At 45.8% G+C, this 13,538-nt stretch overlaps 1 protein-coding gene across 1 annotated transcript in view; it reads left to right on the top strand.

The window, feature by feature from the left end:
• Nucleotides 1–576: 576 nt before the first annotated feature.
• Nucleotides 577–13,538, top strand: part of CKAP5 (cytoskeleton associated protein 5) — a 112,671-nt gene continuing 99,709 nt past the window's right edge. The window contains exon 1 of the mRNA XM_082271147.1: nucleotides 577–697. The gene's annotated coding sequence lies outside the window, so the exon portion shown is untranslated. The remainder of the gene's footprint in view (nucleotides 698–13,538) is intronic.

Here is a 13,538-nt window from a genome sequence, read left to right as displayed (position 1 = left end):
CTGTATGACGGGCGACATGTATAGTCGCCCGTCTTCCGGGATCGCGGCATCCGGCCATCTGATTGGCCGGAGCCGCGGTGACGTCACTCCCGCGCACGCGCGCGGGAGCCGACGGTCACGGCACGGGGCTCTGAAGGAACGGCACGATCTGCCGTTCCTTCAGAGCGCATGCGCCAGTGACGTCACTGGCTGCATTAAAGGTAAATATCTCCTAAACAGTGCATGTTTAGGAGATATTTACAGTACCTATAGGTAAGCCCTAATATAGGCTTACCTATAGGTACAACTTCCTGAGGAGGGTTTACTTCCTCTTTAATAATGGGAACACAGAGACGTTTCTGGAGGAACCATTCAGAATTCATCTTTTATTTTCAAACCACATAAATACACCAGACCAATCCTTATCATCATACACTTCTCCTCAGCGCCTCAGATGCTATATTTATATACAGCCGGAGGAAAGCCCCTCCCTGTTACCACTCATCCCCCGCCCCACCAGCTCCCAGCACACCCGCCCATTGCCTTCAAACTATCCAACCAGCTCAGAGCCGTAGCTGTTACTCTGTGAACCAATCAGATTGAAGGATACTGCGCTGTTAGCCAGTTCAAACAGGGCTGCAGGAACGGCTAGGTGCCCGGATTGCCGGGTGTATCGCGATACGTTGCCGGTCTGCAGGAGGGAGCGGTGCGGGGACAGGTGAGAGGAGCGCGCTGTGTGCTGATGGGGGGAGGCTGGAGGGGCTCGGGGCCTGTACAGGCCGGGTGTCCATGGCAGTGTGAGCTGAGGGCTGACTGTGCACGGGACCGGCCACACCGAGCTCACCCACCTCTCTGTGTGTGCCTGCATTCCTATTCTCTATAGTCCAACACCATCACCATATACTCCTATTATTACTACACCATCACTGTGTGTGTATGTGTGTGTGTATATGTGTATATATATATATATATATATATATATATATCACTTTTCTATACTCCCTGGGCTATGCATTCATTATTATCATTTTGTATGTGTATACCGGGCTGGTGTTAGAAATCCCAGGCCCTCCTACCTGACAGCCGCCCCCAAAAAAAATATCAAAACTAATATCACAGCATTTGAAAACTAGCTGTATGGAGAAGAGAAGCCGGCTTTCACCCGCTACAGAGTGAGCCATACAGGGGATCCCTTCCAGTAAGGGCTCTTTCACACGGTCCGCCTCCGTAGGCGGATCCGTGCTGCTCAGCGAGGATCGATCCGCAGATCCCCGATGAGCCGGCGGATGACAGCTCCGTCTCCGCTTGCAGCGCGTAGAGGGAGGTGTCACAGCTCCTGCTGCTCTCTATGGGGGATCGGATGAGAGCGGACCGCCTGTCCGCTCTCATCCAATCCCTGAACGGATTGAAAAATAGGGTTTCCATCCGTCCGGATTTCACGGACAGGATCGGATACGGGTGTCAGCGGAGGTGTCTCCGCTGACATCCGTTGCCCCATAGAGCTGCATGGAGGATCCGATCAGATCTGCCTAAAAAACTGACAGGCGGATCTGATCGGACCGCCCGTGTGAAAGAGCCCTAATTGACCTACACTGATTGTCATCCCTGTCCACATCTGATTCCCCCTGTTACTAGGGCCCCCCCCCTTCTTACCCGGAATCCGTACAAAAGGACCACTGGTACCCCCTTATCAGCAGCCCTGTGTGTATAAGACTGGTGTCTGTCTGTGTTCAGCCATAATTTTATGACCACCCACCTAATATTGAGTAGGTCCCTCTTTTTGTCACCTGAACTGCCCTGACCCATTCCAACATGGCCACACTAGACCTCTGACGGTACGCAGTGTTTTCTGGGCACCAAGCTGTTAGTAGCAGATACTTAAAGCGGAACTTTACCCAAAAGTGGAAGTTTTGATTGTCTGCCTCCTCTCCTCCGCTGTCACATTTGGCATCTGCTTTCGGGAGAAGCGTGTACCTGATTTTGACTTTGTGGCGAACTGAGCCAGAAGTTTGCCCCCCCCCCCCCCTCTTTCTCCACCACAGCGCACTTCCGGCATGTGCAGTAGGAAACAGGCTGTGACACCGCAAAGGTTTACTGCCAGTTTCTCTAGCAAAGATGGTGGCGCCAGCACCTGAGAGCCGGTTCAAGTAAGGGTCCTTTTACATGGGCTTTCTGCCTGGCGGACTCCGTTTTGCTCAGCGGAGCTCGATCCGCCGATCCCCACTGAGCAGGCGGATAACAGGTCTGTCTCCGCTTACTTTACAGAGACAGACCCGCTCTCCTCTATGGGAGATCGAATGAAAACGGACAGCCAGTCCGTTTTCTTTTGATCCGATCCTCCAGACGGATTGAAAATGGGTATTTCATGACAGGATTGGATAGCAGTGAGTGTCAGTGGACATGTCACTGATGACATGCGCTGCTCCATAGAGGTACATGGAGCATCCGATCAGGTCCACCTGAAAAACTGACAGGCGGACCGGCTCGGAAAGCCCGTGTGAAAGGGGCCTAACGGCTTGGATGAGGACAATGCTGTATCCCTGGACAGGTAAGTACCCTAATGGGTAAAAGTCAGTAGCTACAAATGTTTAGTTGTGGGGGACTGCTCTTTAAAAAAAAAAAAGCAACAGCTCCCCTAAAACTTACCTGAGCCCATGTCTATCCAGCAATGTTGGAGTTTCTCAGCTGCCCTGGACTCCCCCCTGCCCCCCCCTCTAATTGGCTGAGACAGCAGCGGGTACGATTGGCTCCCACTGCTGTCAAAGTTAACCAATCGGGGGAAAAAGGGAGCGAAGTCTGCGTCTGAATGGACACAGGGAGCTGTGACTTGGCTCAGGTGCCTGCTGTGGGAGCACTCAACAGGAGGAAGGGGCCAGGAGCGCCAAAGAGGAACCCAAGAAGAGGAGGATCGGGCTGCTCCGTGCAAATCCACCGCACAGAGCAGGTAAGTATAAAATGTTTGTTAATATTTAAAAAAAAAAAAAAAAAATTACAATCTCTTTAAGTCCTGTAAGTTGTGAGGTGGCAACTCTATGGATCAGACTTGATCTTCCAGCACATCCGATAGATGCTCAATTTGATGAGATCTGTGGAATCTGAAGGCCTAGTCAATACCTAAAACTCCTTGTGTCCCTCAAACCATTTTTGCTATGTCGGGGCACATCGGGAGGCCATACAGGAATAGTTTCCATGAGGGGGTGTACTTGGTTGGCAACAATGTTTTAGGTAGGTGGTAGTGGTACATGTCGGGTAACATCCACATGGATGGCAGGACCCAAGGTTCCCCCAGTGGAACATTGCCCAAATTGTCACACTGCCTCTGCTGACTTGCCTTTTTAACTATAGTGCATCCTGGTGCCATCTCTTCCCCAGGTTAGTGATGCACACAGCCCTGGCCATCCACATGATAGAAAAGAAAACGTGATTCATCAGACCGACCAGCCGCCCTCCTTCCATTGCTCTGTGGTCCAATTCTGATACTTGAGTGCCCATTGTAGGGGCTTTTGGCTAAAATGTCTTAAATTGGAGCAGTGAAGTGTTTTTCCTCTCTAGTTCAGTCCTGTTCAATAAAGGTTTCAGTCAATACAATGAGAAAAAAAACTATGGGCATTACCCCTTAACATGTGACAGACTAAAGTAAATGATTGATATGGACCAAAAATATGTAGCAGAAAACAAATTGGCCTAAAATGTTAAATTTTGATTTTTTTACTTTTTTGGGGGGGGGGGGGGGGGGGGATTTCATATAAAAAAAAAAATGTGAAAAATTATTGTGTTTTCAAAATTGATGCTCTTTTTGTTTATAGCGCAAAAAATAATCGCACAGGTGATCAAATACCACCAAAATAAAGCCCTGTTTGTGGGAAAAAAAGGACGTCAATTTCATTTGGGTACAGTGTCGCACGACCACGCAATTGTCCATTAAAGTCACGCAGTGCCGAATCGCAAAATACCCCCTGGTCTTTGAGCAGCCAAATCCTCAGGCTTAAGGCTACATTCACACCTGAGCGTAGCGTTTTTCGCGCGTTTTTTACCGCGATTTTTGCGGCGTTTTTTACCGCGATTTTACCGCGATTTTTACCGCGATTTTTGTGCAGGCGTTTTTAGATTGAATAGAGATCAATGGAAAACGCCTGTAATCTGCCCAAAAAGAAGCTCATGTACTTTTTTGAGCGTTGGGCGTTTTGTATACAGCGTCAAAACGCTCAGATGTGAACAGGGGCCATTGAAATGAATAGGATTTGTCTTGTTGGGCGTTTTGAGAGCTGATCCTAGAGCAGAAAAACGCCCCAAAAACGCCCCAAAACGCCTAGATGTGAACGGAGCCTAAGTGGTTAACAATGTTGATAAACATTTGCCAAAGGCTCTTTTTTTTTTTTTTTTTTTTTTTTTTTTTTTTTCTTTACGATTAATTGTGCAGCTCTAGTGTGCAGTCAGTGTGGGTCTCTCTGTGTGCTGCAGGTTGACATGTTTGCCATCTCTATGTCCTCCCTCCCCACTCGTCATGGCTGCTGTTGGCTTCACAGCCTCCTAGCGCCTAGAGATGCTGACAGTGTGTGCAGTCTGTTGGGGAAGCTGAGATATTGGATTTCCCATCAGGTCCCCTTATTCCATGTGGCAGTAAGTGGTTTCAAAAGCCAGTGGCAATTGGCTATGGATCCTCCCACTGCCTGCTGTCAGTCGCAATGGGAGTCAACCTGATAGGGGAACTAGTGTCCTAATGAATCCCCATCAGACTCCACCCACTACCTGCTGTCAGTCACAGGGGGAGTGAACCTGATGGGGGAACTAGTGTCTGTGAATCCCTATCAGACTCCACCCACTACCTGCTGTCAGTCACGGAGAGTGGACCTGATAGGGGGCTTTAAAACTTCTCAAGCAAACCTGCTGTCAAATATTATTCATATTTAACCAGATACAACTTACTTTATCTCCTAACTGCTAGCATAGAAAGGACTATGTACAATCTACACAGTGATGTATCTCTTCTGTGAAAATAAGCTCTAAAGTTGCTTCTTTGTATCTTTTATTTTATCATGTGGATGTAAAGAGGGTGTCAAGGCGTTGCATACTGTAACATCCACCATGTAGATAAGTAACACTTGCCAGATGCTCAGACCTCAGAGAAGAGGTCTGAACACATTTAGTTAACACTTCTGGTTCCTCGATTGCACCTTGTACATTTATTTATTTTTTTATTACATGTATTTATATAGTGCTGATAAGGTATGCAGTGCTTTAAAGAGGTTGTAAACCCTCTTGTATAACTTTTACCTATAGGTAAGCCTATATTAAGGCTTACCTATAGGTGCTATAAATATCTCCCAAACTTGCACCGTTTAGGAGATATTTACAGCGCAAACTGCCGATGACGTCATCCGCGCAGGCGCTCTGAGGGAACGGCCACCCGTGCCGTTCCTTCAGAGCTCAGTGCCGTGAACGGCGGCTCCCGCGCGCATGCGCGGGAGTGATGTAATCGCGCCTCCGGCCAATCAGATGGCCGGAGGACGCGAACCCGGAAGCGGGACGGCAGGACATGTCGCCGTCCTGTCGCTGAGGTGGCGGCACGGCGGGGGCTTCGTTTTAAGGTAAGTACTACATGATGAGCTAGTATGCGATGCATACTAGCTCATTATGCCTTTCTCTTTACAGGGCTTTTTTTTTCTCGGATTTTTTTTTGGACTTTACTTCCTCTTTAAAGAGGAAGTAAACCCACCTAAAAAAAAAAGAGAACCCCTGTAAGACAAAGGCATAATGACCTAGTATGCATCGCATACTAGGTCATTATGAAATGCTTACCTTAGAACGAAGCCCCTGCAGTGCCGCCCAAAATGTTCGGCCATCTGATTGCCGGAGCCTCGATGACATCACTCCCGCACATACGCGCCGGTGCCGCCATTCATGCCACAGGGCTCTGAAGGAACGGAACAGGTGGCCGTTCCTTCAGAGCGCATGTGCCGATGATGTCATCGGCTGCATTAAAACTAAATATCCCCTTAATGGTGCAAGTTTAGGAGATATAGGTACTATAAAATAGGTACAAGTTATGAGAGGGTTTACAACCTCTGTAACCAGTTCTGGACTGGAAGATTTTCCCTCTTAAAGCGGAGTTCCACCCTGGTTATACATTTTTTTACAAAAATACCCCCGGGACAGTCAGGGCTAGCACATTCCACAATGGCTAGCCTCTGATCTGTCCCGGGTTGCACTTACCTTTCAGGAGATATACTTACCTTGAAATTGTCTTCTCCAGCGCTGCCATCTCAGGTGTGGGCAGCTTGAAGCCAGCACGATCCTCTTCCGCGTCCTCTTCGGTCCTCTTCCTCCTTCTTCGGTCCCACGATGCACTGCACCGGCCCCGACGTCACTTCCGGGTCGCGCGCGTCATCCCTCCACAGCTTCTGGGCATGCCCAGAAGCTGTTTAGAAGGGGATGACGCGCGCGCCCCGGAACTGACGTCGGGGCCGGTGCAGGCGCAATGATTCCTGGGAGCGATGACGTTCAGCTCCCAGGAATCATTGCAAAAGCCAGGAAGTGACGAATCGCCGTGGCCGCCGAGGGGAGGAAGAAGGAAGTAAGGTAAGTATATTTTCTCTAAAAGGTAAGTGAAAAAAAAAAAAATTGCGATTATCCATTTGTTTTTCAGGTGACCGGGAGCGAGAAGATGGAGGTAAGTATAAATTTCGGGTGGAACTCCGCTTTAATGATCAGGCCCTATTTTGCTTCGGCACTGCATTACTTTAACGGACAATTGCGCGGTCGTGCAACGCTGCACCTAAACAAAATTTACATCCCCACACCCCCCCCCACAAATAGAGCCATGTTTTGGTGATATTTGACCACCTGTGTGGGTTTTTTTTTTTTTTTTTGCTCTATGAACAAAAAAAAGCGTAAATTTTGAAAAAATTGACATTCTCAAAAAAAATGTAAATTATTTTTTTAACATTTTAGGCCAATTTGTTTTCTGCATATTTTTGGTAAAAAAAAAAGGCAATTAGCGTTTTTTTGATTGGTTTGCGCAAACGTTACTGTCTCCTTTTGCATGAATTACTGCATCAATGCGACGTGGCATAGAGGCGATCAGCCTGTGGCACTGCTGAGGTGTTATGGAAGCCCAGGTTGCTTTGATAGCGGCTTTCAGCTCCTCTGCATTGTTGGGTCTGGTGTCTCTTCTTCCTCTTGACAATACCCCACAGATTCTCTATGGGGTTTAGGTCAGGTGAGTTTTCTGGCCAATCAAGCACAGTGATGCCATGATCAATAAACCAGGTATTGGTATTTTTGGTGTGGGCAGGTGCCAAGTCCTGCTGGAAAATGAAATTGGCATCTCCATAAAGCTGGTCAGCATGAAGTGCTCTAGAATTTCCTGGTGGAGGGCTGCGCTGACTTTGGACTTGATAAAACACAGTGGACCAACACCAGCAGATGACATGGCTCCTCAAATCATCACTGACTGTGGAAACTTCACTCTGCACCTCATGCAGCTTGGATTCTGAGCTTCTCTACTCTTCCTCCAGACTCTGGGATTTTGATTTCCAGTAATGATTTGGGGAGCCATGCCCATTTCTGTATTTAAAAATCTTTTTTTTTTTTTGGTCTTATGTAATATTCTAATTTTCTGAGAAACTAAATTTTTGGGTTTTCTATATCTGTAAGCCATAATCATCAAAATGAAAAATGCTTGAAATCTATCATTCTGTGTAACACATCTATATAAAGAGTTTCACTTCTTTAATTGAATTACTGAAATAAACTAACTTTGTGACAATATTCTAATATTCTAATTTTATGAGCTTTACCTGTATATTGTACATTCACATCAGTCCCTCCCCCCTCAAGGAGCGAGTAATCCAAATTTGAGCCTAGAACGGGAGTTAGGGACCTTCAGACCGGGGCAAATTAACCGAACAGCATGTCTTTGTATATATGACAGTGCTTTAAAGCTGAACTCCAGGTATGGGTTTTATTCTCTGTGTACTCTCCTCCAATAATCAGACTAGTCCTGCCCCCCCCCCCCTGCAAAGCCATTCACTGGGAAAGTCGGTGTGCTACTGCTTCTCCTCGACCCAGCTCTTATGCAGCTGAGAACAGAGGGAATGTGCTCACTTAAAGTGGAGTTCCACCCATTTTTAATAAATTGGATTACATAGATGTATGTAATCCCCTTTAAAACTACTTTTACCATTGGAAAGTTTTTTTTTATTATTATTTTTTTTTTTATATACAGGTTTTGCTTTTCATTTCTATTTTAAACTGAGGTCCGGTTCACACTCATGCGATGCGGGAAGGCTGCGAACTCGCAGCCTGTTCCCGCATCGCACACGCACCCCCGGCAGTTCACACTGCCATATGCGATACGCTGGGGGTGTCATCAATGTAATCTTAACGACACCCCCAGTTTAATCGCATATCGCAGTGCGATCTTGCAGTTTGCACAGGATCGGATCGCACAAGTGTGAACCGCTGTGCGATCCGATCCTGATGCGGCTGCAAAAATGCCTCCTGTGCGAGTTTGCTGCGGGTGCGATGCGAATTTAGCCATACGAAGTGTATGGCTAAACTCACACCGCACAGCTGATCGCATGTAATGAAGGAGCAGTGTGCTCCAACATTACATGCGAACCCGGCACTCGCACAAGTGTGAACCGGGGCTGAATGGGTTTGTGGTTTTACAAGGCGTTTGTTTACAATCACTTTAACCACATTTTAAGGTGAGATGGGGTTCTGATGGAGTCACGACCAAAAGGTTTTGTTTAAGCACCAACCTTTCCTTCAGTCTTGCATAGTTGTAGAGGTTCCTCTCCTGATCTGAAATGGCTAATTCACTGCATACTGTGGGCTTCAGTGTGCATTAGAATTTGCAGTCTGGCTCATTTCCTGGCTGTAGGATGTCAAGCATTATCTAACCCTTTCCTCCTCAACTTGACTGTCCCTAGCCTTCCCCCTGAATTCAATTGACTTTAGTTCTTTAAATCGTGGAGGCAGAAACAAGGAATGAAGAATATTAGGGCTATAACCCCCCCCCCCCCAAATTCCTTTGATTAGCATTTTCTTCTCTCTAATCTCAGTGGATGAAGGGCATCGCAGGTTATGTCACTGGCAATGTATACAAGAAAGTAATATGCTGTGTGTAATGCTGTTCAAATAACTCCTGAATTCCTCTGCTTCTCTGGTTTGTTGTGCTTTGCTTTCAGGTGTATTACTATAGCTTCTAACTGCCATTCATTCCTCATGCTGGCTGTTTGCAGAAATAATTCTTGTCAGGTCTCTCATCCTGGAATGTGTAATTTAGTTGTGTGCCTGGGGTGTGGTGTACATGATACAGTGATTTCCTTTTTATTGTTAATGTGTTCATATACTGATCGTCATAAGATGAGGCTTAAGAATCGGGGGAGAGGCAGCGCTGGTCAAACAGAAAGTGAAACTCTGGTTGCCATGGGTTCTTTTATTTTGCTTCTCTTCCACGAGTTTTTCAATCGAGGCACAATTCTGGCATACAGGGAGAACGAGAGATTTTTACAGAAACGGGAGCCTTTCTTGCTGGGTGGGCCACTGATATGCTGTGCAACCCGTAACACTCTGGCATGCCGTCTGTCACCTTTCCCCTCACCTCTGATGGCATAGTAAAGTTCAGATCTGAAGTGAGAAAAAATTTAACTTTTTTTTTTTTGGCTGCTGCCATTAACCGCTTGCCGACCACCGCAAGTACATATACTGCGGCCGTCAGCCCCGTGCAGGCAAAGTGACGTATGGGTACGTCACTCGCCTGCGAGCCAATAGGGGGCGAGCGTGCGCCACCAGAGGCACGCCACCGCTCGCTCACTGTGATCCCAGCACGTGTGACCGGCGGACCCGATCGTCCGTTACAGAGGGAGACTGGCAGGCGGCTAATGTAAACAAAGCCGCCTGTCATTCTCCCTTGTGTAAGTGCAGAGATCATACGGTCCTGCTATGCAGGATCGTATATCTCTGTACTTACACAAACAGCCACATCCCTTCACAGTTAGAAGCACGCCCCTAGGGACACACTTAACCCCTCCTTCTCCAATAAAGTTAACCCCTTCCCTGCCAGTGTCATTTTTACAGTAACAGTGCATATGTATAGCACTGATTACTGTAATGTCACTGGTACCCCCAAAAGTGTCAAATGTCAGTCAAGGGTCCGATCTGTCCGCTGCAACGTCGCAGTCCCGCAAAAGAAATCGCAGATCGCCGCCATTACTCGTTAAAAAAAAAAACACAATAAAAATGACAAAAATCTTTCCCTTAGTAAACACTAACTTTTGCGCAAACCAATCAAAATACGCTTACTGTGATTTTTTTTTTTTTTTTTTTTTTTTTGGAATTTCATATAAAAAAAATGTGAAAAATATTGTTGTTTTTGCAAAATTGTCGCTATTTTTTTGTTTATAGTGTATGATCAAAAAATCGCACAGGTGATCAAATACCACCAAAAGAAAGCTCTGTTTGTGGGAAAAAAAGGACGTCCATTTCATTTGGGTACAGCGTCGCACGACCGTGCAATTGTCCGTTAAATTCACGCAGTGCCGAATCGCAAAATACCCCCTGGTCACGAAGGGGGTAAAATCTTCCGGGGCTTAAGTGGTTAAAGCAGAATAAAACGGAAATCAAAAATGTAATATTGCAGCTTGCCTATCATTCGATATGGTGGCTGCATTTGTTTTCTTCTTAGCTTTTTGTTTTTTTCCCATCTGGTGATCTGACCAATAACACATATATTAACCACCTCCAATCCAGGTATTTTCTGGCACTTTGTTCACATGTAACAATCAGTATTTGTTGCTAGAAAAGTACTTGGAACCACTGAACATTATATATATATATATATATATATATATATATATATATATATATATATATATATATATATATATATATATATACATACACATACATACATTTTTCACAATATTTTATTGAATAAGGACAAACTCACCAAACGGTAAACAGATGCCCAGGCCAGTGGGGGGCAGTAATTGTAATTTGAGGATACAATACATAGAGCACAGACAGGTAGGCCTCTTATATGGAGTAGCTAGTGCATCAAACAGGCGAAAGGTAACCAGGTATGCCTCCAAAACATATATTTGTTTAAAAAAGAGGCCCTAGAGAATAAATTGGTGGGTTTTGCAGTTTTTGTCAGATGATATTTGCGCAGCGTTTTTTTTTTTAAATGCAATATTTTTCAGATAAATTTTTATTTTAAAGTACAGTCAAAGCTTGCTTGACTGTACTTCTCCTGTGTATCACATCGTTTTGCACTCCTGTGACCCGGTTTCAGCAGACAGTGGGCTAAAGCCCGCTGACGTCGGAGCCGGTCCAGACTCAGGCAAGATCGCGACAATGGAGTCAGGAACTGCCCACAGGCTTGGACCAGCCTCTCAGCGAGCCGCTAAGAGCATGAGCTGGCCGCTTCCGCCCCCTCCACAGCTCTGCTCTCCAGTGACAGTGGGGGGTGAGGGAGGGTTAAAGCAGAGAGCTGTGAGAAATGAGCGATCGACTTTGTTCGATTGCTCATCTGTTAGAGGCGCCGTCTACCATTCGAGAAACAATACATTTTTTTTATTTTTTTATTTTTTTTTAATTCCCCAAAAAAAAAAAAACATACATAACCCAATTTTTTGAAAAAAGATGATACGTCGGGTAAATAGATACCAAACATGCCATGCTTTAAAATTGCGCACGCCCGTGCAACAGTGACAAACATAACATGTATGTATAGTTGATGCTTTTAAAGCCTTTACAGGTTACCAGTTTATATTTAAAGTGGAGGTCTACTGCTAGAATTACTGCCCACGAGCTGACATTTGCGCCTTCGCGGTAATCTCACGTGTGGAACAATTGCTGTGTGCGTGCAGGACCAAAACGCATGTTCTCCTTTGCGTGGATGGAAGGGAGCACTTTATTTTCATTTTTTTTTTGTAGTTGTTTTACACTGTTCATTTTTATTTTTTTTTCTTGCTGTCACAAGGATTGTAAACATCCCTGTGACAGCAATAGGCATGTGACAGGTCCGCCTTATGGAGAGATCTGGGGTTGGTAAGACCCCAAATCCTTCCTCTGCACTTAAAGCGGAGTTCCGGCCTCAAACGTTTTTTTGATAAAAATACTGCCCAAATAGTGATCCTTAGCCCTTAATATAGCCGCTAATCCCGTAGTTAATAGTTTTTATATGTTTTGATTTATCAGAAATTCTTACTTTTAAAATCCTTTGCTGAGCGCGGCCATCTTTGCTGGGGTTATACGAAAGCCGCAGTGTATAGATGTCTTCCCTTCTTCCTGAAGAAATTACACTTTGCCACAATGTAAAGTTGTGAGTGTACAGCTTGCATAACAGTGTAAATTTGCTGTCCCCTCAAAATAACTCAACAGTCAATGTCTAAACTGCTGGCAACAAAAGTGAGTACACCCTAGGTCAAAATGTCCAAATTGGGCCCAAGTGTCAATATTATGTGTGGCCACCATTATTTTCCAGCACTGCCTTAACCCTCTTGGGCATGGAGTTCACAAGAGCATCCCAGGTTGCCCCTGGAGTTCTCTTCCACTCCTCCATGACGACATCACAGAGCTGGTGGATGTTAGAGACCTTGCGCTCCTCCACCTTCCATTTGAGGATGCCCCACAGATGCTCAATTGAGTTTAGGTCTGGAGACATGCTTGGCCAGTCCACCACCTCTACCCTCAGCTTCTTTAGCAAGGCAGTGGTCATCTTGGAGGTGTGTTTGGGGTCGTTTTGTTGGAATACTGCCCTGCGGCCCAGTCTCCGAAGAGAGGGGATCATGTTCTGCTTCAGTATGTCACAGTAATGTTGGCATTTATGGTTCCCTTAATGAACTGTAGTGCCGGCAGCGCTCATGCAGACCCAGACCATGACACTGCCACCACACACTTGAGACCAAGATAAACTTACAGTATTTTGTTCAGATGGTGTAATCGGACCACAGGACATGGTTCCAGTAATCCATGTCCTTAGTCTTCTTGTCTTTATTTTTCTTGTGCATCATCTTTAGAAGAGGTTTCCTTCTGGGATGACCGCAATGCAGACCAATTTGATGCAGTCTGCGGCGTATGGTCTGACCACTGATAGGCTTTTGCAGCAATGCTGGCAGCACTTGTACGTCTATTTCCCAAAGACAACCTCTGGATATGACGCTGAGCATGTGCACTATTCCTTTGGTCCACCATGGCGAGGCCTGTTCTGAGTGGAACCTGTCCTGTTAAACCGCTGTATGGTCTTGGCCACCGTGTAGCAGCTCAGTTTCAGGGTCTTGGTAATCTTCTTATAGCCTAGGCCATCTTTATGTAGAGCATCATTTCTTTTTTCAGATTGGTGTTCTTTGCCTTGAGGTGCCATGTTAGACTTCCAGTGACCAGTATGAGGGAGTGAGTGCGATAAACACCAAATTTAACACACCTGAGACCTTGTAACACTAACAAGTCACATGACACAGGAAAGGAAAATGGCTAATTGGGCCCAATTTGGACCTTTTCACTTAGTGGTGTCTTCACTTTTGTTGCCAGTGGTTTAGACCTTAATG

This window comes from Pelophylax lessonae (assembly GCF_965119305.1).
Source record: "Pelophylax lessonae genome assembly, chromosome: 10".
Lineage (NCBI taxonomy): Eukaryota > Metazoa > Chordata > Amphibia > Anura > Ranidae > Pelophylax > Pelophylax lessonae.
Note: the sequence above shows the minus strand (reverse complement) of the source record. Positions and strands in the feature narration are given on the sequence as shown.